Consider the following 19,813-nt stretch of genomic DNA (forward strand, 5'->3'; position numbering starts at 1 on the left):
AATAGGAGGGTGTTCAAGGATATGCAACATGGAATGTCAAAAGGATGCCCATGCATGCAAAATTTGCCTAAATGGGCCTTGAATGATGTGACCAATGTCGTGGCATATGTGTACTACCAAGTTAACTATGAAATTGCCCCATGAAATGTGATCCCACATGAACAATCATAGAATCATCTCCCATTGTCCCAAGGCAAAACAAGGTCCCTAAAATCACATTAAGTTGCCCAAATGGGCCTTGAATGATGTGACCAACACCTTGGCATATGTGTACAATCATGTCAAATATGAAACTGCCCCATGAAATGTGATGCAACATGAACAATCATAGAATCATCTCCAGGATTCGCAAGACAAAACGTGTCAAATACATAAAAGGGGCTTCATTGCTGAACAAGCTAGATAAGAGTAGTGTTAACCAAGAAGCATAAATGAAATGCAAAAAGCCAAGGAAGAATAGTTGTAAATATGATACTTATAATTCATTGAACAAAACAGATGTTTTGATGTTGAAGAGGGTTGAAGGGTGTGAAAGATGTGCAACATGGTAATCTCAATACCAAAATAAGTTACAATCTTGCAATGATTGTGTTATAGTTTTACCTCTAGGGAAGAAAGTGACATCGGCTACCTAGAAAGGCCAGGAGGTGAACAAAATCCAAAAAAAAAAAACAACGGAGGTATTGACACTAGTTGATCCCCTGGCATGTAAGGAGGATGCCCATGCATGCAAAAGTTGCCCAAATGTGCCTCGAATAATGTGACCAATGCCTTATGATATGTGTAATACCACCTATGAAATTATCTTACAAAATGTGACACCACATGAACAATCATAGAGTCATCCCAAAGATTCTTTGGCCAAAAAGTGTCGAATCCATAAGAGGTGGGTCTATGCTTAACAAAATAGATAGGAATGGCATTAAAAGGCAAGCATAAGTGAAATGCATGAAAACCAAGGAAGAATAGTTAGAAATATTATACTTGTATTTACCAAAAGAGGTGTCTTGATGTTGCAGCTTGTTGAAGGATGCGAAAGATGTGAGAATGGTAACATCGCTACCAAAATAGGTTATAATCCTACAATGGTCATGTTAGAGTTTTAACTTTAGGAGGGGAGAAGGTGACATTGACCCCCTAACAAGGACATGAGGTGAACACAATCAAGATGATAAAACAAGGGTGGTATTAACACTGCTTTAGCACAATAAAAAAAAAAGGCAGAAATTTCCATATTAAAAAATAAAGGGCATATAAAGTGGCAAAGTTGACGAAATAGCTATGAATCTAAGAGGTAGCTATGCCCACATGTAGCTACCTAAGGTGCAAGAGATACGAATATTAGTGAAGTGCCAAAGGCAGGGGTATAAACCCCAAAACATGGTAAGGTTGTTCTCGTACAAACAAATTTCCCAACCAAGCCAATATCTGGCCCTAGAAGTTCAAAACAGGCCAAATAGGTGGACAACTCCTACAAAAGTGTTCATAACTCCAAGGGAGGGATTTCCAAGGTAAGAATATATCCTCATAATCATCAAAGCAATCCGTCAATTGCAAAATAGATGGAGATAAAGACCATCTAAAGAAGCAAAGTTCGTGAAATAGCTATGAAACAATGATATAGCTATGCCCATGTGTAGCTGCCTAGGGTGCAAGAGATACGAAGACTGGTGAAGCACCAATGAAGGCAAGATTTTGAACTACTAGTGACATACTAGTGAAGACAACAATATCTAACATGAGTATGTAGATGTTGAAAGAATGTAAAAAATAGAAGAAGGTAGATAGAGAAAGAGAGAAAATCGGTTACGACACTATGGTGGTACTAGCTATGTCAAGGAGCAAAATATTAGAGAAAGGATGTGTTTGATAAATGATTAAGCAAACCCACAGCTCCAGTCTACAAGATGTACGAACCAACACCAACGTTCCAAAGAAGTAACAAGGAGGAAGGATCATGTTGACTAGAACCATTTAGGAAGATGTATCTCAAGTTGGGCCCTACTCATGACAATGACTTCGAGGGAATCAATCACTAGTGAGGTGACCAAAAATAGAGTTCACAAAAATAGAAAATATAGAGAGAAGCACAAAGAAAAAGATGGAAAAGACTAATTTCCGCCATTACCATGGATGATTCACAAGTGGGAGACTACTATTGCAAGCTAAAAATTCAAACATGTTAATCTCATTGTCCAAGCAAGCTATATACCTCCACTGATAATATTTTTAGGTCGGATCAAGTAGAGGCAAAGGCAACACCAACTCCTTAAGCCTAGAAAAATTACAAGAGAGTCACTTTCTATCCACAAGGTAAAGGAGACAAAGACAATAAGCAAGGTATGCGAAATGTAAACAAAACCATCAAAGAGAGAGGATCGTCCCCCCAAAGGATGAAGTCTTTTAGGATCAAGAGGCTCAATATCCCTGCCGAAGGCATGGTATAAGCCTCAAAACATGGTGAGGTTTTCCTCCTAGAAACAACTTCCCTCGAGCAAGCCAATGCCTAGCCATAAAATCTGGGTGTCATGCCCCCTAGGCGCATCTCTGAGCTATGAGCTTCCAAAGACCCACAAAGGTAACAGGAGGTAACACCGACACACCTTGCACACCCCTAAAATAGATATGACATAGAATATTAGCTAGCTTATGAAACATAACATAAGATGGACATTGTAAGAGAATTGTCATCACACAATCTTACACCTGAATGCAAAGCCCTCACAAAGGTACAAGTACGAGTCTAACACTGAAATGTTACCATTCTCACCTAAGGAACTACTGCCCTCTTTTTAATGAAGAAGAATTCTGAAATAAAGGAGTTTTACTAGGTAGAATGTAGGATTCCATGGGAAAGCCAAACAAAATCTATAGTCGCCTATGTTACTACCCAAATGACCATCAATTTATTATGATATGTGTGCTATGAATTATGGTCGTCACTCAAATTAAATTCATATTTAAGTTAGATAGTTTTTTGGAGCTATTTTAGATAGTTCATTACATGATTATCCAATGATAAATTATTCCAAAACAATTATGATCTTAAATATGCTAAATCATGTTGTAAAACTTCCTTAAAAAAACAAGGAATTACAGCAATAAAAATGTAAGAAACAACAACAGATTTTAGCAACTTAAAAAAATTTATGGGTGATTTCTAGGGTTAAAGGCATAAGTAAATGTAGAATTAATGGAATGTATACTTTCTAAAACATTTAGATTAGAACACATCTAATAGAATCCAAATGTAAGATAGCTTTTACAAGCGAAATGATTTTCCAAGTCGAAACCCCTCCAAACCACCAACAAATCTAGTGTTTATAAGGCGTGAACCTCAAATGCAACCTACAAAAACTCGTATTTATCCTAAAGCATCCTCCTAGATCTAGCCTAGAAATATTCCAAGAAAGTGACTTGTGATCCACAAGGTAAACAAGACTAAGACAATATGCAAGGTATGCCAAATGTGTAAAAAACAATCGAAGATAGCATGTCATTCCCAAAAAGATGAAGTTGTTTAGAATCAAGAGGGTCAACATCACTATGTTTGGAGCTCATTCATTCATCTTGGCACACATTGGACTCCACTAGGCCTCCTCAATGGCCCTTCGACCTATTGTATCTATTATTTTGCCCTCTTTGGAGGCTTATTTTTGTATTTTGGAGCTATCTTGGTGGGCTTGTCACTAAGGAACGTTATTTTGCACATTATTTTATTAGTTGGGGCATTATTAGGCCTTATTAGGCAAATCAAACCCCTTGGAGGATATACACTGATGTGACGATCATTTCATTTGATTGTCACTTGGTTTTTGACTTGTATCTCTTCTTGAGAATTTCACTAGCTTTATTGATGGATGAATTGGAATCTTGATGCATTTCGATGTTTGGAAAGACTTGTCTCTTATCTTGGAAAAACTTGTCTCATGGTCTGAGCAAGCTATATGCCTCCACTAATAATATTTTGTGTTGGATCAAGTAGAGGCAAAGGCAACACCAACTCCTTAGCCTAGAAAAATTATAAGAAAGTAACTTGTCCAGCCTCAAAATGTGGGTGTCATGCCCCAGGGTGCACCTCTGAGCTATGAACTTCGTGAGACCCCTGAGGTGTGTGGCACCGGCGCACTTTCTCCTCAATGGCGAAACCAGCTTGAGTTTACTAATGCTCGTACTATGCCTCTAGCCCATGTACTGTACCCTATAACGAGACCTATATCTTAAACTTGCATAATTAGTGTTTAATCAAGTCTCAATTCAATAGCCACTTCAAAACTTAACTTCAATTATAGTTTACTTCAATTAACTTAACTTCAACAATAATCACATTCATTCATAAACAACACGAATCATGTACAGAAAAAACACTTCAATAAATGGGAGGGGGAATTCTCAAAACATTTTCCCGACTGCTCTATGACTATAACACTTCAATATAGATTCTAGAAAGCTTCGGTTTATAATGGACTTCAGTTCGGTTGGGCCAAACTTCAAACAGTTCCCTCCCACGACCCTTCACTAATACAAATATACAATAATCGAGTTACAACCCTTCAATAGGGAAGAATAGTTAGAATTTCGATACTTATAATTCACTTAAAAAAAGAGATGTCTTGACGGTGGATCTTGTTAAAGGATGTAAAAGATGCGAACATGATAATATTAATACCAAAATAAGTTACAATACTGCAATGATCATGTCATAGTTTTACATCTAGTAGAGAAGGTGACACCGACTACTTAACAAGGACATGAGGTGAACAACATCAAGAGGAAAAAACAAGGTAGGTATTGTTACTACTTGAGCACTTGATATATCAAGAGGAAGCCCATTCATGAAAAAGTTACCCAAATGTGCCTTGAAAAATATGACCAATGCCTTGGGATATGTGTACTACAACAAGAACTATGAAAATGCCTTACGAAATGTGACACCACAGGAACAATCATAGTGTCATCCCCAAGAGTCCCTACCCAAAATGTGTTGAATACATAAGAGGGGTATCCACGCTTAAGAAGATAGATAGGAATGTTGTTATGCCATAAGCATAAGAGAAATGCAAAAGCACAAGGAAGAATAGTTAGAAATATGATACTTATCTCAACAAAAGAAATGTCTTGAAGTTAGAGCTTATTTAAGGATGTGAAAGATATGAGAATGGTAGAATCACTACCAAAATAGGTTATAACCCTACAATCGTCATGTTAGGTTTTTTCCTTTAAGAGGGGAGAAGGTGACAATACTCCCTAGAAAGTACACGAGGTGAACAAAATCAAGAGGAGAAAACAAGTGAGGTATTAACATTACTTGAGCATTGTTGTTTCTCCACAACACTGGAGAATATAGGTTAGGGTCTTAGAATCTCCGACACTACCAACTCAAATGCCACAACAAACTACTTTGCACAGCAGAAAAAATACACATCATTGAAACAAGTACTAAACATGACAATTGTTAACTTTTCCAAACCCTTCATTGTTATATTAATAAGCTATAATACAACAGTCTAGGGTTCCCGTACCAGGGATCATGGACCTCATACAATCACTGATACAAGAAATACAACTAGGGCTTGGTGTTTGTCATGTTGAACACCAATCTACCTTGAACAAGACAACCTTGACCTACTTGCTGATGTGGCACCCCACAGCCCTTTTAGTCCACATGTCCTGAACACATTTGTTCATCCCTCTATCCTAATCTGCAGCATCCAAATCTGCCTCTATCACTGATGATAGCTCCTTTTGTCCACTGAACACAACTCACCAATTGTCTGCCCTCTAGCTAATCATAATTCCATCAATGAGTCAACTCATAAGGACTTATGTGAGTTGTTCACAACTTCATTTGTGAACAACTCCTAAACTGCCCACTATTGCTCCTCAACACTTGGCACTTCTTCCCTCTATTTCCTTTGTGTGTTTCCCCAATGAAGACAAACTTAGGGCATGGAGGTTGCCCTTCTTCTCACTGCAAATGTCTTTATTTGACAGTGAACAAGGGCTATCAATCTAGCTCTCTTGGCTATAGTCCCTAAGCTAGGGCTATCAATCTGCCCTTAGATCTAAGGCTAGGCACCAGATCTAGCCTCATCTAGGGCTCTTCAAGTCTACCCACATACCAATGATTTGATCCTCAAATCACAAGTATCTAGGGCTTCTTTCCATACATTATGAACAAATTTCCAAACTACACTCTTTCTCCTTGCACAATCAACCTTCCATTCTCTCATCTTCTCGTTGTTGTTGTAGCCTCTTCTACCACCTGTACATCAGCACAATACCAGACCTTGGGGACCAGATTTGAGGGTAATATTGTGCGCAACACTGTCAACAAAATTGTTGTTGCAATTCCTTTACAAATATCCCTCAATGCTTATCATCCATCAAACATAACGAGACAAACACAAGCCTATCCAATACGTCATTAACGACCTTGAGTTTTATACGAATTTGAGCATAGTAAAAAGCTAATATGCCCTCTGGTTAGGGCTCCTATTCTACCCTAGCTCGAATTGCTTTTTCTCCTCAATACCGGCATAACCCTTCTCCCTAATCTTTGTGCAAGTCCCTTAACAGGTGCAGCTTCCCTCCAACTATGTCTCGGAACCCTTAGCTCTCTAAAGAGAGCTTTCGACGTTCTACAAGATGATATAACTGAGCTCGACCTTCCTCATTAGGAGAAGACCCCTGTGGCCCTAAACTTCATAGAGATATATACCATAACCACGCCAATATTTCTCCTTCAGTGTATGTAATGCACTTGGCTGAATGTTGTCGTTAACTAGAGCTTGTAAACAGTTGTTCGGTGCTAGAACAACCCTCCAACATCCATATTTCTGAACACTTAACTTGAGATATGCAGACTTCTTTTAGGGTTGCGTTACTAGACGTGATATGCCCTGGATCTTGGCCTAAACCCTTCTCCTTAAGGCCACTACCTTTGTGCTTCACCTTGAAGTGTTGCGGTTTTAAACTCATAGGTACAAGACCTTTGTTCTTGACCTAATCTGAGACACGACCCTACTCCAAAAGCATAGGGGTGCTCAAGCCTTCTTCACAAGGGTTTCACCTCCTAAACTCAGTCTCCTTTTTGCAACCCTACTTGGCCCTATAACTCACCCTTCCTTAGGGCTATATCTTGACGTCTCTTCTTCACCAAACAATCTCCCTCTCACTTGATTACCTTTAGCCTATCCTAGGCCTCCTTTAAATAGCTTCTCCTAAACCTCTTAGGAACCCTCTAGAATTTAGGGGTTTTATCCACATAGGCTTAGGATTTAATTTTTCCTTTTAACTTCCTTTTACAATTTTAAACCACATATGGGTCTAAAACCCTTCACTTGGGTTCTTTGCCCACAAACTCCTTTTCTAGCCAAGCTTCACACAAACCCTAGATCTAGGCTTGTGGAGTACCTCCCAAGCTACACAATTCAACAAGCACCATCAAAAACTAAAGGTAGAAATGTCCATGTAAAGAAATAAAGGGTATTTATTCATGAAATACTTATGAAGCTAAAGGTAGCAATGCCCACATGTAGCTACCTATGGTGCAAGAGATACAAAGACTGGAGAACCACAAATAAAGGCAAGATCTGGATAGAGGAAGGATGCGTTGGATAAATGATTAAGCAATCCCATAGTTGCAGTCTATGGGATGCAACAACCAAAACCAACCTTTCGAGGAAGTAACATGGTGACCAGAACGATCTAGGAAGAAGTATCTCAATTTGGGCCCAGCTGAAGACAATGACCTAGAGGGAATCTATCACTAGTGCGGTTACCAAAAAAGGAGGAGACCAAATGAGAAAATATATCTAGAGAGAGAGGCAATAAAAAAAGGAAAAGACTATTTCCTGTCATTAACATGAATGATACACCCATAGGAGACTATTATTGCATGATAAAAATTCGAACATGGTAATCCCATTGTCTAAGTAAGCTATATACCTTCACTAATAATAATTTTGGCTTGGCTCAGGTAGAGGCAAATGCAACAACAACTCCATATAAAGGACAAGTGATAGAAGGTGAGAGAAGAAAGCAAAAGAAGCAGTTATTTTATTGAAGCACCGAAAAAGGAAAGAAGTAACAATGCTACCATGGAGCTAAAAAGGGCAAGGGAGACTCAATGTTATAGAAACTCCTACAAAGGTAACAGGTGGTAACACCAACAAACATTGCACACCCCGAAAATAGATATAACCCTAAGCTATTACAACATGTGTAAGTGATGAGAGAACAAATAGAGGCAAAGAAAAATGAAAATATGTACGTCAATTTGTGTATAGTGGGAGAGGAGACGAACAAGTTTAATGACTACAATATTAATACATCAATTAAACTATCATATGTGAGTATGGAAATAGGACAAGAGCAGCAAGCCTAAGTAGCATGGAGATAGAATACTCGCTAGTTTATGAAACATAACATACAATGGACATTGTAAGAGAATTGGCATCACACAATCTTACACTCGAATGCAAAGCCCTCACAAAGGTACAAGTACGAGTCAAAAATTGAAATGTTACCATTCTCACCTAAGGAACTACTACCCTATTTTTAATGAAGGAGAAGTCCAACATAAAGGAGTTTTACTAGGTAGAATGTAGGATTCCATGGGCAAGCCAAACAAAATCTACAGTCACCTATGTTACTACCCAAATGACCATCATTTTATTATGATATGTGTACTATGAATTATGGTTGTCCTCAAATTAAATCTAGATTTAAGATAGATACATTTTTGGAGCCATTTTAGATAGTTCATTACATGATTATCCAATGAGAAATTATTCCAAAACAATCATGATCTTAAATATGCTCAATCATGTTGTAAAACTTACTTAAAAAACAAGAAATTGTTGCAATAAAAAACAATAGTTTGTTTTAACAACTTAAATAGATTTTTATGGGTGATTTCTAGGGATAAGGGCATTAATAAATGTAGATTTAATGGAACGTGTACTTTCAAAAACTTCTAGAACATGACACAACTAGCAGAACCCAAATGTAAGATAGCTTTTACAAGCGAAAATATTTTCCAAGTTAAGACCTCTCCAAACCGCCAAGAAGTCTAACGTTTCTATGGCGGGAAACTGAAATGAAACCTACAAAAACTCATATTTGTCCTGAAGCATCCATCTAGATTTAGCCTAGAATAATTACAAGAAAATGACTTGTCATTCATAAGGTAAAGGAGACTAAGAAAATATGCAAGGTATTCGAAATATACAAGAAACCATCAAAGATAGCAGGTCATTCCCCAAAATATGAAGTTGTTTAGAATCAAGAGGCTCAATGTCCCAATCGAAGGCATTGTATAAGCCTCAAAACATGGTGAGGTCGCCCTCCTAAAAACAACTTACTTCAAGAAATCCTATGTCTAGCCTCATAATATGAGAGGTCCAAATGGGTGAAGTCAAAGGGGAAAATAGGTTGAAAGATCCTCTAAAACAACTCATAAGACCAAGGAGAGGTTTCAAACTTAAGAATATATCCTCAAAACTATGCAAGTGACCTCCACAAATAATGAAATGACCCTCTCCAAGTCAAAAATAATGAACTCATATTTATCCTGAAGCATCCATCTAGATTTAGCCTAGAATAATTACAAGAAAATGACTTGTCATTCATAAGGTAAAGGAGACTAAGACAATATGCAAGGTATGTAAAATATACAAGAAACCATCAAAGATAGCAGGTCATTCCCCAAAATATGAAGTTGTTTAGAATCAAAAGGCTCAATGTCCCTATCAAAGGCATGGTATAAGCCTCAAAACATGGTGAGGTCGCCCTCCTAAAAACAAATTACCTCAAGAAATCCAATGTCTAGCCTCAAAATCTAAGAGGTCCAAACGGGTGACGTCAAAGGTAGGTTGAAAGCTCCTCCAAAACAACTCATAAGAGCAAGGAGAGGTTTCAAACTTAAGAATATATCCTCAAAATTATGCAAGTGACCTCCACAAATAATGAAATGACCCTCTCCAATTCAAAAATAATGAAGCCACATGTTCTCCAATAGCAAGTAGATGTGTCCTTCAAAGGGATTGGAGCTCTATTCCAATGGAAAATAGCTAGAAAGGAGATGAAATAGAATGGCATTCAAGGATATTCAATGTTGAATAACAATCGGATGCGCCACATGCAAAAGTTGCTCAAATTAATGTTGAATGATGTAACCAATGCCTTGGGATATGTGTACTATCATGTCAACTATGAAATTTCCCCATGAAATGTGATGTCACGTGAACAATCATAGAATCATCTCCAATATTCCCAAGACAAAAGTGTTGAATACATAAAAGGGGGTTCCATGTTGAACAAGCTAGATATGAGTAGTGTTAAGCAAGAAGCATAAATGAAATGAAAAAATCCACAAAAGAATAGTTTTAATTACAAAATTTATAATTCATTGAACAAAACAGATGTCTTGATGTTGGAGCTTCTTGAAGGATGTGAAAGATGTGAACATCGTAATCTCAATACCAAAATAAGTTACAATCCTGCAACAATTATGTTATAATTTTACCTCTAGGAGAGAAAGTGACATTGGGTACTTGGCAAGGACAAGAGGTGAACAAAATCAAGACGAAAAAACAAGGGAGGTATTGACATTAGTTGAACACCTAGCATGTAAGGAGGATGCCAATGCATGCAAAATTTGCCCAAAATGTGCCACGAATAATGTGGTCAATGCCTTGCAATATGTGTACTACCACCTATGAAATTGCCTTATGAAATGTGACACCACATGAACAATCATAGAGTCATCTCAAAAAGCCCATGGCCAAAACGTGTCAAATCCATAAAAGGGGGGTCCATGCTTAACAAAGTAGATAGGAATAGTGTTAAGAAGCAAGTATATGTGAAATGCATAAAAACCAAGGAGGAATAGTTAGAATATTAAACTTATATTTAACAAAAGAGGTGTCTTGATGTTGCACCTTGTTGAAGGATGTGAAAGATGTGAGAATGGTAACAACGCTACCAAAATAGGTAATAATCCTACAATGGTCATGTTCGAGTTTTACCTTTAGCAAAGGAGAATGTGACATTGACTCCCTAGCAAGGTCACGAGGTGAACAAAATCAAGATGAGGAAGCAAGGGAGGTATTGACACTAGTTTAGCACCATAAAAAACAAAAGGCAGAAATTTCCATATTAAAAAAAAGGGGCATATAAAGTGGCAAAGTTGATGAAATAGCTATGAAGCTAAGAGGTAGTTATGCCCACATGTAGCTACCTAGAGTGCAAGAGATATGAAGACTAGTTACGCGCCAAAGGCAAGGTATAAGCCCCGTAATATGGTAACGTTGTTCTCGTAGAAATAAATTCCATCAACAAAGGCAACATTTGGCCCTAGAAGTTCAAATGTCCACATGTGTGAAGTGAAAAGGGGATAAATAGGCAGACAACTCCTCCAAAAGTGTTCATAAGTTCAAGAGAGGGATTTCCAAGGTAAGAATGTATCCTCATAATCCTCCAAGCAACTTCATCAATTGCAAAACTAACGTTCCAAGCAAGTAACAAGGAGGAAGGAGCATGGTGACTAGGACCATCTAGGAAGAAGTATCTCAAATTGCGCCCTGTTCATGACAATGACTTAGAGGGAATCAATCACTAATGAGGTGATCAAAAATAGAGTTGACAAAAAGAGAAAATATAGGCAGACGAGCAAAAAGAAAAAAATGGAAAATACTAATTCCCACCATTTCCATGAATGATTCACAAGTAGGAGCCTACTATTGCATGCTAAAAAATTCAAACATGGTAATCTCATTATCCAAGCAAGCTATATACCTCCACTAATAATATTTTTGCGTTGGCTCAAGTAGAGGCAAATGCAACACCAACTCCTTAGCCTAAAAATATTACAAGAAAGTCACTTGTCATTAACAAGGTAAACAAGACTAAGACAATAAGCAAGCTATGCCAAATGTAAAAAAAACCATTGAAGATAAAGTGTCATTCCCCAAAAGGATTAGGTCTTTTAGGATCAAGAGGCTCAATATCCCTCTCAAAGGCATGGTATAATCCACAAAACATGGTGAGGTTTCCCTCCTAGAAATAACTTACCTCAATCAAGCCAATGTCTAGCCTCAAAATGTGGGTGTCATGCCCCTAAGGCGTACCTCTGAGCTATGAGCTTCCCGAGTTCCCTAAGGTGTGCAGCACCGACGTGCTTTCTCCTCAAATGACAAAACCAACTTGAGTTTACTAATGCTCGTACTATGCCTCTAGCCCATTTACCCTGTAGCAAGACCAATATCTTATACATGCGAAATTAGTGTTCAACCAAATTATAAGACAATAGCCACTTCAAAACTTAACTTCAATTAACCTAACTTCAACAATAATCACATTCATTCATAAACAACATGAATCATGTACAGAAATAATACTTCAATAAATAGGAGGGGGATCTACCAAAACAATTTCCCAACAACTCATTGACTATAAAACTTCAATATACAAAACTTTAGTTTATAATGGACTTCAGTTCAGTTGAGCCAAACTCCAAATAGTTCATTGCCACAACCCTTCACTAATACAAATATACAATAACCGAGTTACAACCCTTCAACTAAAAACCCACAACCAAACCCAATAAATAAAAAAGTTTTGGCCCTTTGACTTGCACACGACCAAAATACAAAAAATACCCCACGGCAAACCACCCTCTACAATACTTCGTTCCACAAGCTCGCACAACTTGCTTTCCTAGCTTGCTTTAGAGAGCAAGCTCCTTCATGTGACTCAACCCTCTTCTTCCTTCATTGTCTCCTTCTTGTCTTACAATGAGAGGTTGTTGATCTTCAATTGATTGATGTTCTAACTCCTTTCGTCTCATCTTATATATATGAGTCACCCTCCATGAGTAGTTGTGTCTCTTCCAAGATACGTGTCGGTTAGGCATACAAGCTGACCTTCCCTTGTTCAAACTGGCCCTAAACCCCAAATTATGTGGCATCATTTGTCGCATACAAACTTTCCTTTGGTTCACCTTTGGTCGTGTGCCTTTGCGTCTCATACTCGAGCATGTACCTTCGCAACTCAAGTAGGCGCCTCTCAATGATGCATGCCTTGTCTTTAGTTGGGCACGCCTTGTCTTCAGTCGGGTGCGCCATGACTAGGCACCCTCATTGTGTCGACTCTCCAATTTGTTCCAATAATTCCACCAAACTCATCTCGAGTGCAAAGTTGATGAAATAGCTATGAAGCTAAGAGATAGTTATGCCCACATGTAGCTACCTAAGGTGCAAGAGATACGAAGACTAGTGAAGCGCCAAAGGCAAGGGTATAACCACCAAAACATGGTAAGGTTGTTCTCTAGAAACAAATTCCCTCAACCAAGCCAATATCTAGCCCTATAAGTTCAGATGTCCACATGTGTGAAAAGAGAAGGGGCTCAATAGGTGGACAAGTCCCGCAAAAGTGTTCATAAGTCCGAGAGAGGGGTTTCCAAGGTAAAAATATATCCTCGTAATATTCCAAGCGACCTCACCAATTGCAAAATAGATGGAGATAAAGGCCATATAAAGTGGCAAAGTTCATGAAATAGCTATGAAACTACAATATAGCTATGCCCACGTGTAGCTACCTAGGGTGCAAGAGATACGAAGACTAGTGAAGCACCAATGAAACCAAGATTTCGAAATAAGATCACCATGGCAGTTGTTGCATGAGAAGAAGTGACTTTTGAGAGGCAGAAGCAAAGGCTACATGAGACAATGCTAGCAAAAAAACAAGCAAAGGTGTGAGTTGTGATGAGTTAGTGACATACTAGTGAAGACAAAAATATCTAACATGAGTATGTAGATGTTGAGAGAATGAGAAAAGAAGAATGAAAAAATAGAAGAAAGTATATATAGAAAGAGAGAAAATTGGTTATGACACTAGGGTGGTACTAGCTAAGTAAAGGAGCAGAAGATTAAAGAAAGGATGTGTTGGATAAATGATTAAGAAATCCCATAGTTGCAGTCTATAGGATGCAAGAACCAACACTAATGTTCCAAGGAAGTAACAAGGAGGAAGGAGCATGTTGACTAGAACCATCTAGGAAGAAGTATCTCAAGTTGGGCCCTACTCATGACAATGACTTAGAGGGAATCAATCACTAGTGAGGTGACCAAAAATAGAGTTGACAAAACGAGAAAATATAGAGAGAGGCAAAAAGAAAAAAATGGAAAAGACTAATTCCCGCCATTGCCATGAATGATTCACAAGTGGGAGACTACTATTGCATGCTAAAAATTCAAACATGGTAATCTCATTGTCCAAGCAAGCTATATACCTCCACTGATAATATTTTTGGGTTGGCTCAAGTAGAGGCAAAGGCAACACCAACTCCTTAGCCTAGAAAAATTACAAGAAAGTCACTTGCCATCCACAAGGTAAAGGAGACTAAGACAATAAGCAAGGTATGCCAAATGTAAACAAAACCATCGAAGATAGAGTGTCGTCCCCCAAAGGATGAAGCCTTTTAGGATCAAGAGGCTCAATATCCCTGCCAAAGGCAGGGTATAAGCCTCAAAACATGGTGAGGTTTCCCTCCTAGAAATAACTTCCCTTAGGCAAGCCAATGTCTAGCCTCAAAATGTGGGTGTCATGCCCCCTAGGCGCACCTTTGAGCTATGAGCTTCCCGAGTCCCATGAGGTGTGCATCACCAGCGTGCTTTCTCCTCAATTGAGAAACCAACTTCAGTTAACTAATGCCCGTACTATGCCTCTAGCCCATGTACCTTATACCGAGATTGATATCTTATACTTGCGAAATTAATGTTCAATCAAATCTCACTACAATAGCCACTTCAAAACTTAACTTCAATTACAGTTTACTTCAATTAACTTAAGTTCAGCAATAATCACATTCATTCATAAACAACACGAATCATGTACAGAAATAACACTTCAATAAACGAGAGGGGGAGCTCCCAAAATGATTTTCCAACTACTCTTTGACTATAAAACTTCAATACACAAAACTTTGGTTTATAATGGACTTCGATTGCATTGTGTAAAACTCCAAACATTTCGTTGCTACAACCCTTCACTAATACAAATAACCAAGTTATAACATTTCATTGCTATAACCAAGTTACAACCCTTGAACTACCAACCCACAACCAAACCCAATAAATAACCAAGTTACGTGCCTTCGACCAGCGCATAACCTCAATACACAAATACACCATTGTGTACCACCCTCGGCAATACTTTGTTCCACAAGATTGCAAAACTTCCTTCCACAACTTGCTTTAGAGAGCAAGCTCCTTCGTGACACCTAACTCTCTTCTTCCTTCGTTGTCTCCTTTTCTTATGATGACAAGTTGTTGATCTTCGGTTGATTGATGTTCTAAATCCTCTCGTCTCATCTTATATATATGAGTCACCCTCCATGAACAGTTGTTTTTATTACAAGAGACGTGTCGGTTGGGCGTTCGAGTCAACCTTCCTTCGTTGGAGCCAACCATAAACTCCAAATTATGTCGCATACAAAATTTCCTTCAATTCATCTTCGGTTGTCTGCCTTTGCATCTCATCCTTGGTCGTGCACCTTCGCAACTTGGGCGGGCACGTCTCAATTGGGCATGCCTTGTCATCAATTGGAAGCATCTTAGGTGGGCGCGCCTTGTCGTCAATCAGGTGTGCCTCGCCTAGGCACCCTCATTGTGTCGACTCTCCAATTTGTTCCAATCATTCCACTTAACTCATCTCAGGTGCATTCTTCGTGGGATCATCTCACCAAAGTCTTTCCATAGAACTTGTCTCGGGCGCGCTCTTCATGCCAACCAAGTCGTTCCACAGAACTCAACTCGGTCTAACTGAGGCGTGCTCGAGTGTCTAGCCTAAGGGCTTGACATCCTCCCCCACTTCAAAATGATTGTCGTCCTCAACAACACACCCCTTGGCAAACTTCTTAACAAAATCTTAAAGATTGTCCTCATCCAAAACAACCTTCGCATCAATTGTCTTTGTCAATATAAAACAATCTTGTCTCCGACATATATCCCATGTCTATTCATGTATTGCAACATGCAAGAATGACATGTGTCGGATCCCCTCGTGCAATCGACTAGTCAGGTAGCTAATCTGACTGTAGCGTCAACTCCACAAGAACACATGCACCCAAACATGTGCAACCATTTTCAACTCTTCCATGTCACACAATCTTTCCACCAATTTTGTTCATCATGAGGTTCCATTCAATGGCATCTCAAGCTCCCAGGGGTCTCACCATCTCAAGCAAGTGACAGTAAGCCCATCTCCTTCATGAGCTTCAAAAAGATGGTGGTGTGGGGAAGTCATACAACTTCCCTTTCCACATCACAAGGCCATCTCTCCTCATCTCCGAGAAGAATCCACCCATACCTGGTATGAACCCTCCATACTTCTTTGCAATATACTCCTCTTCACGTTGATCCTTCGTCGTGTGCCTTCGAAAATCAGACAAGTTCATCTCGGTTGGGTGCACCTTGTCTTCGGTTGGGTGCGGATTGTCTTCAATCGAGCGTGCCTTAGCTAGGTAACCTTGTCATGTCGACTCACCAAGTCGTTTGAATTGTTCCACCGAACTCATCTTGGAGTGTGCCCCTCACACCAAAGTCGTTCCAAATTGTCTCAGGGGCAATCTTTGTGTCGTCCAAGTCGTTCCACCAAACTTGACTCGACCTAACTCGTGCACGTTTGAGCCCCTCAGCCTAGGGTCTTGACAGTGGGAGGTCCACACGCGTCAAGTGAAAAAGGCCAAATAGGTTGAAACCTCCTCCAAAATAGCTCATAAGTCCAAGGAGAGGTTACAAACGTAAGAATATGTCCTAAAATCATGCAAGTGACCTCGAAAAATTAAGAAATGGCCATCTCCAAGTCAAAAATAATGAAGCCACATGTTCGCAAATAGCAATTAAATGTGTTCTCAAATGGTTTGGAGCTCTATTCCAGTGAAAAATAGCTACAGAGATCATGAAATAGGAGGGCATTCAAGGATATTCAACATGGAATGTCAACAGGATGCCTATGAATATAAAATTTGCCTAAATGGACCTCGAATGATGTGACCAATGTCGTGGCATATGTGTACTACCATGTCAACTATGAAACTGCCACATGAACAATCATAGAACCATCTCCCATTGTCCCAAGACAAAATGTGTCGAATACATAAAATGGGGTCCATGCTTAACGCACTAGATAAGAGTAAATGCAAAAATGAAATGCAAAAATCCAAGGAAGAATAGTTACAATTACGATACCTATAATTCACTGAAAATAAGAGATGTCTTGATGTTGAAGCTTGTTGAAGGATGTAAAAGATGTGAACATGATAATCTCAATACCAAAGTAAGCTACAATCCTGCAATGATCATGTTATAGTTTTACGTTTAGAGAGAAGGTGATACCAACTACTTAACAAGGACACGAGGTGAACAAAATCAAGAGGAAGAATCAAGGGAGGTATTGACACTACTTGAGCACTTGACATGTCAAGAGGAAGCCCATGCATTAAAACGTTTCCCAAATGCGCCTCGAAAAATGTGACCAATGCCTTGGTATATGCGTACTACAACAAGAACTATGAAATTGCCTTATGAAATGTGACACCACAAGAACAATCATAGTGTCGTCCTTAAGAGTCACTGCCCAAAACATGTTGAATACATAAGAGGGGTATCTATGCTTAACAAGATAGATAGGAATGCCAACACCTTGGGATATGTGTACTATCATGTCAACTATGAAATTGCCCCATGAAATGTGATTCCACGTGAACAATCATTGAATCATATGCAAGATTCCCAAGACAAAACGTGTCGAATACATAAAAGTGGGTTCCATGCTGAACAAGCTAGATAAGAGTAGTGTTAAGCAAGAAGCATAAATGAAATGCAAAAAGCCAAGGAAGAATAGTTATAATTACAATAATTATAATTCATTGAACAAAACAGATGTCTTGATGTTGGAGCTTGTTGAAGGATGTGAAAGATGTGAACATGGTAATCTCAATACCAAAATAAGATACAATCTTGCAATGACTATGTTATAGTTTTACCTCTAGGAGAGAAGGTGACATCAGCTACTTAGCAAGGACAGGAGGTGAACAAAATCAAGACGAAAAAACAAGGGAGGTATTGACACTAGTTGAGCACCTGGCATGTAAGGAGGATGCCCATGCATGCAAAAGTTGCCCAAATGTGCCTCAAATAATGTGACCAATGCCTTGGGATATGTGTACTACCACCTATGAAATTGCCTTACGAAATGTGACACCACATGAACAATCATAGAGTCATCCCAAAGAGTCCTTGGCCAAAACGTGTTGAATCCATAAGAGTGGGGTCCATGCTTAACAAAATAGATAGGAATTGTGTTAAGAAGAAAGCATAAGTGAAATGCATAAAAACCAAACAAGAATATTTAGAAATATTATATTTATATTTAACAAAAGGGGTGTCTTCATGCTGAATATTGTTGAAGGAGGTGAAAGATGTGAGAATGGTAACATTGCTACCAAAATAGATTATTATCCTACAATTTCCATGTTAGAGATTTACCTTTAGGAGGGTAGAAGGTGACACAGACTCCCCAGCAAGGACACAAGGTGAACAAAATCAAGACAAAAAATAAGGGATGTATCAACACTATTTTAGCACCATCAAAAATAAATGGCAGAAATTTCCATATTAAAAAATAAAGGGCATATAAAGTGACAGTTGATGAAATAGCTATGAAGCTAAGAGGCAGTTATGCCCACATGTAGCTACCTAGGGTGTAAAATATACGAAGACTAGTGAAGTGTCGAAGGCAGGGTATAAGCCCCAAAACATGGTAAGGTTTTCCCTGAAGAAATAAATTCCCTCAACCAAGCCAATGTCTAGCCCTAGAAGTTCAAATGCCCACATGTGTGAAGTGAAAAGGGGATAAATAGGTGGACAACTCCTCCAAAAGTGTTCATAAGTCCGAACTATAAAACTTCAATACACAAAACTTTGGTTTATAATAGACTTCAGTACTATTAGGCCTAACTCGAAACAGTTTGCTACCACAACCATTCACCAACACAAATATACAATAACCGAGTTACAACACTTCAACTAGCAACCCACAACCAAACCTAATAAATAACCAAGTTGTGGCCCTTCGACCCACACACAGCCTCAATACACAAATACCCCTCAGTGTACCACCCTCAGTAATACTTCATTCCACAAGCTTGCACAACTTCCTTCTGTAGCTTGCTTTAGAGAGCGAGCTCCTTCGTGAGACCCAATTCTCTCCTTCCTTCATTGTATCCTTCTTTTCTTGCGATGAAAGGTTGTTGATCTTCGGTTGATTGATGTTCTAACTCCTCTCCTCTTATCTTATATATATGTGAGTCACCCTCCATGAACAGTCGTGTCTCTTCCAAGGGACATGTCAATTGGGCATTCAAGTCAACCTTCCTTCGTTCAAGTTGAACATAAACGCCAAATTATGTCGCATCATTTGTCGTATACAAACTTTCCTTCAGTTCACTTTCGGTCTTGTGCCTTCACATCTCATCCTTCGTCGCAGGAAATATTTTAAGGATAGAGATTTATCTCAAAGTTTAGAAACATTGACGAATCTCCCTAGTCCATAATATGCAATCTTTAAAATGTATGGTGATATTTTTGAAAAAAAAAATCAATTTTCTACAAATTTTATATAGTCTCTATATGAAATTTTGGCGATTTTTAAGGTAAAATAATTTTATACTATAAAATTTTGGCGAATCATTTTTAGAAAAAATGGAGATTAGAGAATCTCTTTTTTGGAAAAGGCATGGAAAATT

At 38.7% G+C, this 19,813-nt stretch overlaps 1 long non-coding RNA gene across 1 annotated transcript in view; it reads right to left on the reverse strand.

The window, feature by feature from the left end:
- Positions 1-19,813, reverse strand: part of LOC149150419 (uncharacterized) — a 163,870-nt gene that overhangs the window by 53,013 nt on the left and 91,044 nt on the right. The window lies entirely within an intron of this gene.

This window comes from Pinus tabuliformis, chromosome 9, assembly GCF_031772625.1.
Source record: "Pinus tabuliformis cultivar Carrire ecotype Pingquan chromosome 9, CPIR1, whole genome shotgun sequence".
NCBI lineage: Eukaryota > Viridiplantae > Streptophyta > Pinopsida > Pinales > Pinaceae > Pinus > Pinus tabuliformis.